We start from the raw sequence: 10,037 nt of genomic DNA on the forward strand, positions 1-10,037 counted from the left end.
AGCAGGATGAAATGCAGATGGATATATACACAATGTACAGTATTTGCAATATGTACAGAAACATACAGCAAAGAACCTAATAGAGACCAAAACTTGCCCTCTTCCAGCCAGGAGGGTTCCCCCCCATACCCCCTCTCTCCCCCTACCTCCCTTTTTCCCAGAAAGGGTTAGAGAAAGAGAAAAGGGGATTATTAAGGAGGAAATTCTGTTAGCTCAAAGCCTATGCAAGAATTATTCTTATCTGTTAGTTCAAGGTTAACTCCCTCCAGCAGCTGTTGCTCAGAGACAGAAGCAGACAGGCTGAAAAAGACAGACAGACTGAAACTCAAACTGAACTAAGAGTTGCATTCTACCAATCTACCAATGAAATTCCTTTAGAATATCTTGTTTTCATTTTACACCAAAACATTCAGCCAGAGCATTCCAGCAACTGTCCCTTCTTAAAGGCACAGCCTGAAACGGTCACACCAGGAGTTTGCTGTGGGGGACGGTGGCAAAGGCCTTGCTGAAGCCCAGGCAGACTCCATCCACAGCCTGTCCCACATCCACCAGGCAGTCACCTGGGCATAGAAGGAGATCAGGTTGGTCACGCAGGACCTGCCCCTCCTAAATCCATGCTGGCTGGGCCTGATCCCTTGGCCATCCTGTAAGGGCTGTGTGATTGCACTCAGGATGACCTGTTCCATAACCTTGCCTGGCACTGAGGTCAGGCTGCCAGGTCTGGAATTCCCTGGTTCCTCCTTCTGGCCCTTCTTGTGGATGGGCACCATGCTGGCAGCTTCCAGCCATCTGGGACCTCTCCAGTGAGCCAGGACTGGTGAAAAATGATGGAGAGTGGCTCAGCAGCTCATCTGCCAGCTCTCTCAGCACCCTAGAATGGATCCCATCCGGTCCCATGGACTTGCGGGGATCCAAGTGGCTGAGCAGGTCTCTAACTGCTTCCATCTGGATTACAGGGGAACTACACTGCTCCCTGACTCCATCTGCCAGCTCAGGAGGCCAGTTGTCTGGAAGACAACCTGTCCTGCTGTTGCTACTTGTCCCCCAGTCTGCTGACAGTTCCCAGACAGCTGCCCGGTGTTAGGCACCTTAGGTGTCTTAGTGAGAGGAGGTACTGCTGAGGATGAGGAGGTGGTCCTCAGAAATAGTGTCCTTTCCATGGTTTCCACTGTGGCTAATGGACAGGTGAGTATGATCTGAGGGGAATTCTTATCTCTGGAATTACAGCCTGCTCAAAGTGGAAAGAAAGTGCCCCAGGAAGCGATGTTGCTAATGTTTTCGCTCCGTGATCCAGCATCCTGTATTTCTGCAGTGTTTCTTTATGTGACTTGCAAGCTTGCTATGGCATCCCAGCGAGCAAGCTGGAGCTCGGAGGGCTGCAGTGGCACAGCGTCGAGGCCAAACCAGACACTGTTCAGGAGGGGCTGTTGGATCGTGGGTCGTATGGCACTAGTTGAAATGAGCTCTGCACACCTGCCTGCCGAGCAGCTGGCAGGACAGCATCTCTCCTGGCTTCTGGGGGTCCAGACCCTCTGAAAACCAAGCCCTTTAGTTACAGAAATTGCACCGAGTGGCTTTTTCCTCTGCGGTTACCCCAGGTTGAACATGCTTTGAAATCCTGGTGTGGCACTTCTTTAGGCAATGAGGCTGCTATGTTAAACCATAGCTATCTCTGCTGCTGCTCCTGAGAGGGGGTGGTTGGAGGTGCTATATTTACTGCCAAACAAACCACTTTCCTATCTGGGCCCAGATAACACTGAGAACAAGCAGTGCTTAGCACAGTAGTATCTCATGACCGGTTTTAGCTCTGCTTTTAGTAAAATGCTCAAGAAAAAACTTGGCACAAAACTTGCTTTTCAGTCTTCTCTGCATCCCTTGATCTCAGAGCCGTTTGTGCAATTCATTCGGGTTCCTCCCTGGCTTCCCGAGTACCAGGAGCAGGAATACTTTCTTACTTAAGGATTCACTATCTCCCTTTGAGGGATGTGAATTGGTTAGGTGGACTTTGATGCAGTGATTGTTAAAAGTGCACTATCCACTTTTGTTTTCCTCAGCCTTGTAGATTCCCTCCCACTCAGCAGAACTTTGGTGTGTTTACCTTCAAGCAAGTTAGAAATTCCCGTGCTGCCTAGCAAAGCAGTTCAGCATGTGCTTCAAAAAACAGTGCTTTGTTATGAAAAGCTAAGGCCAAGCTTCCTCTTTCTCAAGGCCATGAGGAAATTCCCCTGGACTTCTATGGAAGTAGGACGTTGCTGCCAGCTCTCCCTGTCTCGCTGTCTGGCTGAGGTTTTCCTGGGAAGGGCCATCTGCTGCATGTAATGAAATAGTCCCTCTTAAAAGTCAAACTGTTCTGCGATCAGACTCCCTACTCTAAGGTCACAGTAGCAAAACAACCCTGAAGCTTTCAGCCAGCGTCTCAGCTCGCAGCAGCAGCATGAAGTGAATGTCTTTTCTCTCATAGGGCAGAGTGGGACCACAAGCCTGGCCTGCTTCTAGAACCTGAAGAGAGAGCACTCACAGGTAAGGACACATTTGTGGCTGGAGAGCTCAGATTGCTTAGCCTTTAAACTTGCTTGTCTGCTTTTTTATCCTGTGTGGAAACAGAATGTGGGTTGTAAACCACCACTGAACGGGGAAGAGCAGGTCACTTTATTCTCAGTGCACCGGGTGAATGTAGTGGTTTGTACTGTCAGTGAGCAGGAAATAGGGTTTGGTATTTGCTGCTGCTAAGCCACAGTAATTTCTGCTCATCCTAATGTGTTTGTTTAAACTTTGTTTAAATGTGCTGTGCTTAACTTTCTGCTAAACGTAACTGAAATGGCTGTGGCACTCCTGCCGCTGAGCCCCGGCAAGGCAACCAAGCAGCCAACCGCTATGAGTGCCAGCACCCCTCCCTGCAGAGCGTGTGAGGGAGAGAGGCTATCCTGAAATAGGCACTTCACTCTTTCTACATGCATCTTGCCTGGCCTCATAGCCAACAGGTAAACATTTCCTCCCTTCCAGAGAGGGAGTCTGCTCGCTGGGTAGCGTGTAAGCGATTATCAGGCTGCACAGATCACCTGGCCTGACAGTGCCAGTGCTGGAGAAACGTTGAAAATAGATGAAGGCAGATCAGTGTTCAGAGTTGTGCCACGATTGCTAATTTCAATTACTCTATATTAAGGTCTTTGCCAGACACGTACAGAGGCAATCGTTTACTCCTCTGGTCCGTAGCCGCTGAGCGATAGCTGTGGTGTTAATAGGGTAGATACATGATAACAGGGTTAGGTAATGCAGCATTCCAGCCCGAGCTCATTCCACACAACTGTGCTGCTCTGGGTTGATTGCAGTACCTTGAAGGATTTCTAGAATAATATGGCTGTAGGTGTTGTGTTCCAGCCTTAGGGACTGCAGACAGCACTACTCTGGGATACAGGAACAAAACCACAGGTCCTGTAAAGCCTTGCATGCAGGACCCCTCGCTGCTCTCACCCCGTCCAATGTTAGACTCCTCAGCAAGTGCACTGCTGTTTAAATACTCATTGTCAACAGAGCTCAGAGGGCAATAATTGAGCTCCAGAACTTAGTTTCTGTCATCCTGGGGACTTTTACAAGGCAACAGAGTTTAAGGGCATAAGCACGGTCACAATGCTTTAGGAAAACATTTCCATGGCTGTTTGGCACAATGACTTTGGAAAGCCAGCATGGACTAGGCGTGGGGGGAAGCAAAGCTGTTTCTGGTGGTAAGTGTAACTATGTGTTTGCATCTGAGAAATGTAAACTGGTACCTAGTGTCTGTGTAATTGACGAGCAGGAAAGGCCTGTGTTTGGGAAGGAGACAAATGCTAAACGGAAGGGATTTGCTACAACAGATCTCTGCTGAGGGGTGCCCTGCAGGAGGAGGCGTGGGAATGTGCGGTGTGTTCCCAAACACAGCAGAGCTGGCAGGCTGGGAAGGGGGCTGGGGAGTGGGAGGAACCCCGGTTGTTGATCTCTTAGAGGAACATCTCAGCTGTACAAACTATGTGCAGACTCCTTGTGAGGAAGTTAAGGGATTTTTGAGATCCATTCCCAGGGAGAACGAAGGGGAATTAGCATTAGCCTTGAGCAGAGCTGCATCTGAGCAGGATACCGAGGTGTCACGTACGACTGGGTCTAGAGGATGGTCTAGAGAATAATAATTGTTTTGCCAAAGAGCAAATCCAGCACAAGCCCTATGAGGAGAGGCTGAGGGAGCTGGGGTTGCTTAGCCTGGAGAAGAGGAGGCTCAGGGATGACCTCATTGCTCTCTACAACTACCTGAAAGGTGGTTGTAGCCAGGAAGGGGTTGGTCTCTTCTCTCTAGCAACCAGCACCAGAACCAGGGGACACAGTCTCAAGCTGCACCAGGGGAAGTTTAGGCTGGAGGTGAGGAGAAATTTCTTCACTGAGGGAGTTGTTTGCCATTGGGCTGTGCTGCCCAGGGAGGTGGTGGAGTCGCCGTCCCTGGAGGTGTTCAAGGGGAGATTGGACGTGGCACTTGGTGCCATGGTCTAGTCATGAGGTCTGTGGTGACAGGTTGGACTGGATGGTCTTTGAGGTCTCTTCCAACCTTGGTGATACTGTGATACTGTGACCTTTGTCTTGTGATTCATAAGTAGTGGTTCTCCCTTCCCACCCTCCCTCTCTTCCTGAAGGTTTCCTGTTCAGAGCTGATTGATAAGTGAATGCATTTGCCAAATCTGCTTTATTGCTTTTCCCCTCCTTTCTTTTCTTCCCCCTCACTGCTTCTTTTCAGAAATAAGGAATAGTCTGCAAATGAGGCACAAAAGCAGAGCTTTATGGAATGATGAGAGCAGACTCCAGGTAAAAGCAGTGTAATTATCATAGTATCGTAGCATCAGTCAGGGTTGGAAGGGACCTCTGGCTAAACAGCTCCTGCTCCACCACCACCATTCCTGCACCCAGCCCAGAGCTGGGGGCAAGACCCTCACCAGCCTAGAAACCACCCAGAGGAGCTCAGCCCCAGCCAGCACCCGTGGAAGGGATTAGAGGAGTCATTGAGCATGGCCCTAACAGCCGGGGGGCCACCAGGCCCCCCGGCCTTTGTAGTCACCACCACCATCACCCAGTGCACACCATGGTGATTCCATGGGTACTCACCAGAGATGAGAGGAGGCTCCTCCAGCCCAGATGGGCTCAGCTTAGGGCGCCTGCCCTTCCTGGTGGGAATTAAATAGTGGAGTGGGTGGGGAGAGCCAAGTGGCCACACCTGGGGTGGGAGGAGACCGCAACAGAGCTCAGGTGCTCTGGATTTGAGGGGAATAAAGGGGGAAAATGGGGCAGGTGAGGGACTTTTGTGGTGTCAGGTAATGATAGGACTAGGGGGAGAGGAAGAAAAATAGAAATGGGTAATATTCAGTATTCAGTAATATTCAGTATCACTAAGGTTGGAAGAGACCTCAAAGATCATTGGACTCGATGTGCACTGGGTGATGGTGGTGGTAGATTCAGATTGGATGATAGGAAGGAATTCCTCACCATGAGGGCGGTGAGACACTGGCACAGGTTGCCCAGGGAGGTGGTGGAAGCCTCATCCCTGAAGGTTTTTAAGGCCAGGCAGGCTGTGGCTCTGGGAAACCTGATCTAGTGTGAGGTGTCCCTACCCATCACACGGGTTTGGAACTGGATGATCCTTGAGGTCCCCTCCAACCCCAACAATTCTATGATTCTGTGATTCTAAAACAATCTTCCAGTTTAGGCTGGATGTCAGGAAGAAACTCTTCACAGAAAGAGAGATTGGCCATTGGAATGTGCTGCCCAGGGAGGTGGTGGAGTCACCATCCCTGGAGGTGTTCAGGAAGAGCCTGGATGAGGCACTTGGTGCCAAGGTTTAGTTGATTAGATGGTGTTGGGTGAGAGGTTGGACTGGATGATCCCGAAGGTCTTTTCCAACCTGGTTAATTTTGTGATTCTGTGAGAAGTGTCAAAAGAAGAGGTGAGCAGCCTGTACTGCATGCACCCACATCCTCCTCCTGCACACCTATGAGCAAAGGAGAAACGTTGTGCTTTTTGTGTGAGGAAGTTCAATGCAAATTAATCCCTGAGCAGTTATCCAAAGGGATCTGCCAGATGTGTTGTGGCTCTGCAGTGTGGGCAGTGGCAGATATGCCACTGAAGCTATTCACACAGTATTGATGTAGCTATCCATTGTTCTGGTGGTTGCAGCTATCCCAGAGGCACCTCAGTGTAAGGTTTCTGGACCTAAAGGATTAGTTCTTAACACAGACCAGAGGGGGGTTATCATAGCTATCTCTGGATGAGCCCTCTGGTGTGTTGGGCTCAGATAGCCCTGTCGTGGGCCGGTGCAGTTCTTCTCTCCCACTCCTCTGTACTGATGTGGGTGTTTTACAGTGGGTTCTTTGCAGAGCCAGACAGCCACCCAGGGATATTTATAGCACAGTGGTGTTTATGCACCGATGGGAGATTCTGAGGCACCCAGACAATGCTTTGGCTGTCAAAGCTTCTTTGCATCTATTGATTGTACTGCAGTTGTCCTGAGTGAGGTTTGGGCGTAGATCAGGTGCCCATTGTGCCAGGCAGTGCATGGACACAGAACAGTCCCTGGACCCCAGAGGCTTGTGGGGTGATGATAAGCGGGAGACAATCTGTGGGCAGAGACTGATGGGTCCTGTGGAAGTGAGGAGGAGCAAGGCCCTCTGAAAGACTGGAATAAGTCCTGCTGCATGAGGGCAGGGGCTGAGCAGGACTGTACAGAGAACAGTGATTTTGTGATGAGTAAGTAGTAAAGAAGAGGAAAAAAAACCTCAAGAGTTTTCTGCACTGACTCTAGAGGACATGAACCCCACAGAAAGACACAGATTGCCTCCTGGGCTTGTAATGTGCATGATCTTTCTGCACAAGTAAGTCCTGTGGATGTGAGCTGTCTGGGAGCAGGAATGCTGGAGACAGCAGCTCCTTGTAAGGAAGTGAGGTTTCCCTTGGTGGTGAGTAAGAAACAGCCACAGCTTGCCTTGCAGTCATCCTGCAAGGTAAGGCCCCAGGGGCCAGCCTTGGGCAGCAGGGCAGGGCTGGAGTTGGACCCAGGACCCTGTGCCACTGCCCAGGGAGTGGTGCCTGTGTAAGGAGCGGGTTCCTCTATGCAGGCTGCTGTCACTAGCTAGAAGCCGGGTCAGCAAGTAGCATCACTGGTTTCCAGAGCAAGGCCTCAGACCTTAACACCCTTGAACACTCACACCTTCTCTTGTCCTGTCAGCAAGTGTTCAAAGCACAGTTCATCCGGAAGCGCGTTTATGGTCAGGCTCCCGGTGGTTCCTGATGGTAGGTGATCAGGATCCCTCATTTGCCTTTGCTTTCATCATTTCTGCCACAAGTCTCCCAGAGGAGGTGTGGGGGAATTATACCTGCACTTCTCTTTCCAGTTTCCATCTAAAGTCAGTTAGTAATATCTTCTAGTCAGTTTAGTTAATATCTTCTAGTTTTTCCCCAGATTTAGAAAAAATAATGCCCTTTCTCTTGGGTGGGAAAGCAGCACTCAGTGCGGGTTTCCTGGGGGACTGTTATGTTGCTTCAATTTCCATGGCTGGATCTGCCAGAATGTGCAGCAATCTGATCTAATCTTCACGGCAAGGAAATCTGGCAGCTCTTTTTCCTCCGTGTCAAACTGCAGCTGAACTGAGAGAATGATAACAGAATAGTGCAATTGCTTTAGCAAAGAGTATTCATGAGCCAATCTGCATTAAAAAACTGGTGCCAAGGCTCTTTTCAGCTGGGAGAATTACCATGCTTTTAAACTAACTTATACCCTCCAACCCAGGGAAGAGGCATCTGCTCTTCTGAAAGGCAAAGATGAAAGCAGGTCTGAACCGAGGCAGCGGGGAGCATTAGGCAAATACACGCTGAAGAGGGGATGGGTGAATGCTGAGGGGGTAATTCCATGGCACTAAGAAAATGGATGAGGAGAAGATCAATCTCTACCACGCCTTTTTTTTTTCCCTTTCTCTCTCTTAAATTTTTATATTGCTTGGAGTTGAAATGGAAAGCAAAAATGTGATCAGAGATGTGAAAGGCTGGAGATAATAGGATCTGATGCCTTTTCCCACCCCAGGCTCTAGCTGCGTGCCTGGTTTAGACTGCAGTTCAAAGGCCTGCCTGAAGCAGGAGTAGAGCGTTGGCCTGGGGCCAGCTGGCAGGTGCCCACGTTATTTGTGCCCATGAGAATATACTCTAATTGTCCTCCTCTTGTCCTCTTCAGCAGAGAAGCTCATATTACGATGGATTTTGGCCTAGACTGCTTCTCAGGCTCAAAGGTCTGAGGAAGCCTGTGTGCCAGCTTCCTGCCCTGGATCTCCCGCGCAGGTAATCACAGAATCACAAACTGGTTTGGGTGAGAAGCTCATCTGGTCCCACCCCTCTGCTGCCACCAGAGACATCTGCAACTAAAGCAGGTTGCTCAGAGCCCCAGGCAACCTGACCTGCAATGGTGCTAGGGATGGGGCATCTGTCTGGTGTCTCACCACCCTCGGCACAGAAAGGCTGCTGCAGCTCCACACCAAGCCCAGCCGCTGAGGCTGAGGCATGTCCTCGGTGGGCGCATCCATGCATGCATGCAGCACAGGCATGGAGTGTGTGCTGAGAGAGGGTGCTGGGCTGGTTGTCCCTGTGCTGCTCTGTGTGCTTGGAGTCAAACTGCTTGTCACACGGCCTAGCGGCGTCCCTGCTGGTATCCCACCCCTGAAACACTTCTCTTCCTGCTTTTCAGCTCCCAGGTGACTGGATGGAAAAGGTGGCCGGTAAGGGTTTGACCCTTACCTGCTCCGTGTGCTTTCTGTGAGCGGTGGATTCTGAGCAGGCCATGCAAGCCCCTCGCTCTTCAGCCATTCAGCTCTAAGCTGGATCCCACATAGTTTCTTTGGTTAGAGTCTGCAGTGGACTGTGACACAGAGCTGGGTGCTGACAGGCCCAATGCCTGCTCTGTCCATGGCGCTGCAAGGAGCATATAAGGAGTCACAGAGTGCTGGAAAGGGCATGGGGAAGGGCTGGTGTGCTCGGGTGCTAGTGGCTGGTGATCTTGCAGCCAGCAGAGAGACCTTGGCTAAAATGGTCACAGTGGGAGGAAGTGAGGGAAGGAAAAAGAGAATGAATAGAGGTATTTTTAAATGGCTTCATTAGAGCAGCAGGATGACAAGAAAGTTTTTTTTTTGCTGTCCTTCATGCCATACCAGACTGTGAATAAAAATAGGCCACTGTTTTTCAGAGCTTTTTGTTTGGCATCCTTCATGAGATAAATTTACCTGGAACTGAGTTCTGCTGCAGTGCTTTCCCTGGATAGTCATGGAACAGTCCTACTGTGATTAGCCTGGCTACTCTGGGGTGAAGAAACTCCCAGGATGCCCCTATCAGTGTGCAAAAACATCTCAAGTATCTAAAATCCTGTGATTTGAGAGGTGATTCCGTGTTTCTTTGGATTCAGCTCACAGCAGCCTTTGGGTGCGTTTCACTTGGGGTTTGTGTGAATTCTGCATTGCCACACCACATTGCCTCTGCACGGCAGTTTGAAAGTGAGGTTCAATGTGAACACGACACACAAGTTAATCAGCCTCACCACAGAAATGACAAACATCTAAGCCAAAGTGAAACCGAATTCTTTGGCCAGAAAGAGCCTTTAAAATCTAACCAGACTGTTTTCTCCAGGTGCTTCTACAAAGAGACTCTGCGGTGCATGTCCCTGTGATGCCAGCGCAGGCAATAACCTGCAGTTGCGCTGTGTGACTACCAAAAGAGCGGGCACTTGTAGAAGTCATGCACCTGTGGAAATGGGCTGCAAACTGCTATTTGCATTTAGAGATGTCTAAACGGCATGTGCCAGAGCCTGGTTTGTGCTGCTGCAGGTATGTGCAGGCTGCTTGAGAATTTGTTTCCCTAGCACACATCACCCTGGACAGTTGCAGTGTGCAGCTGTGAATCACCACACAGACAGCTGGGCTGTAGGCACTCTTTTAACCTCTGATCATGATTTTTAAACAATGGTATCTTTGTTTTGAAAATGCTTGCAACTA

This window comes from Dryobates pubescens (genome assembly GCF_014839835.1).
Source record: "Dryobates pubescens isolate bDryPub1 chromosome Z unlocalized genomic scaffold, bDryPub1.pri SUPER_Z_unloc_1, whole genome shotgun sequence".
Lineage (NCBI taxonomy): Eukaryota > Metazoa > Chordata > Aves > Piciformes > Picidae > Dryobates > Dryobates pubescens.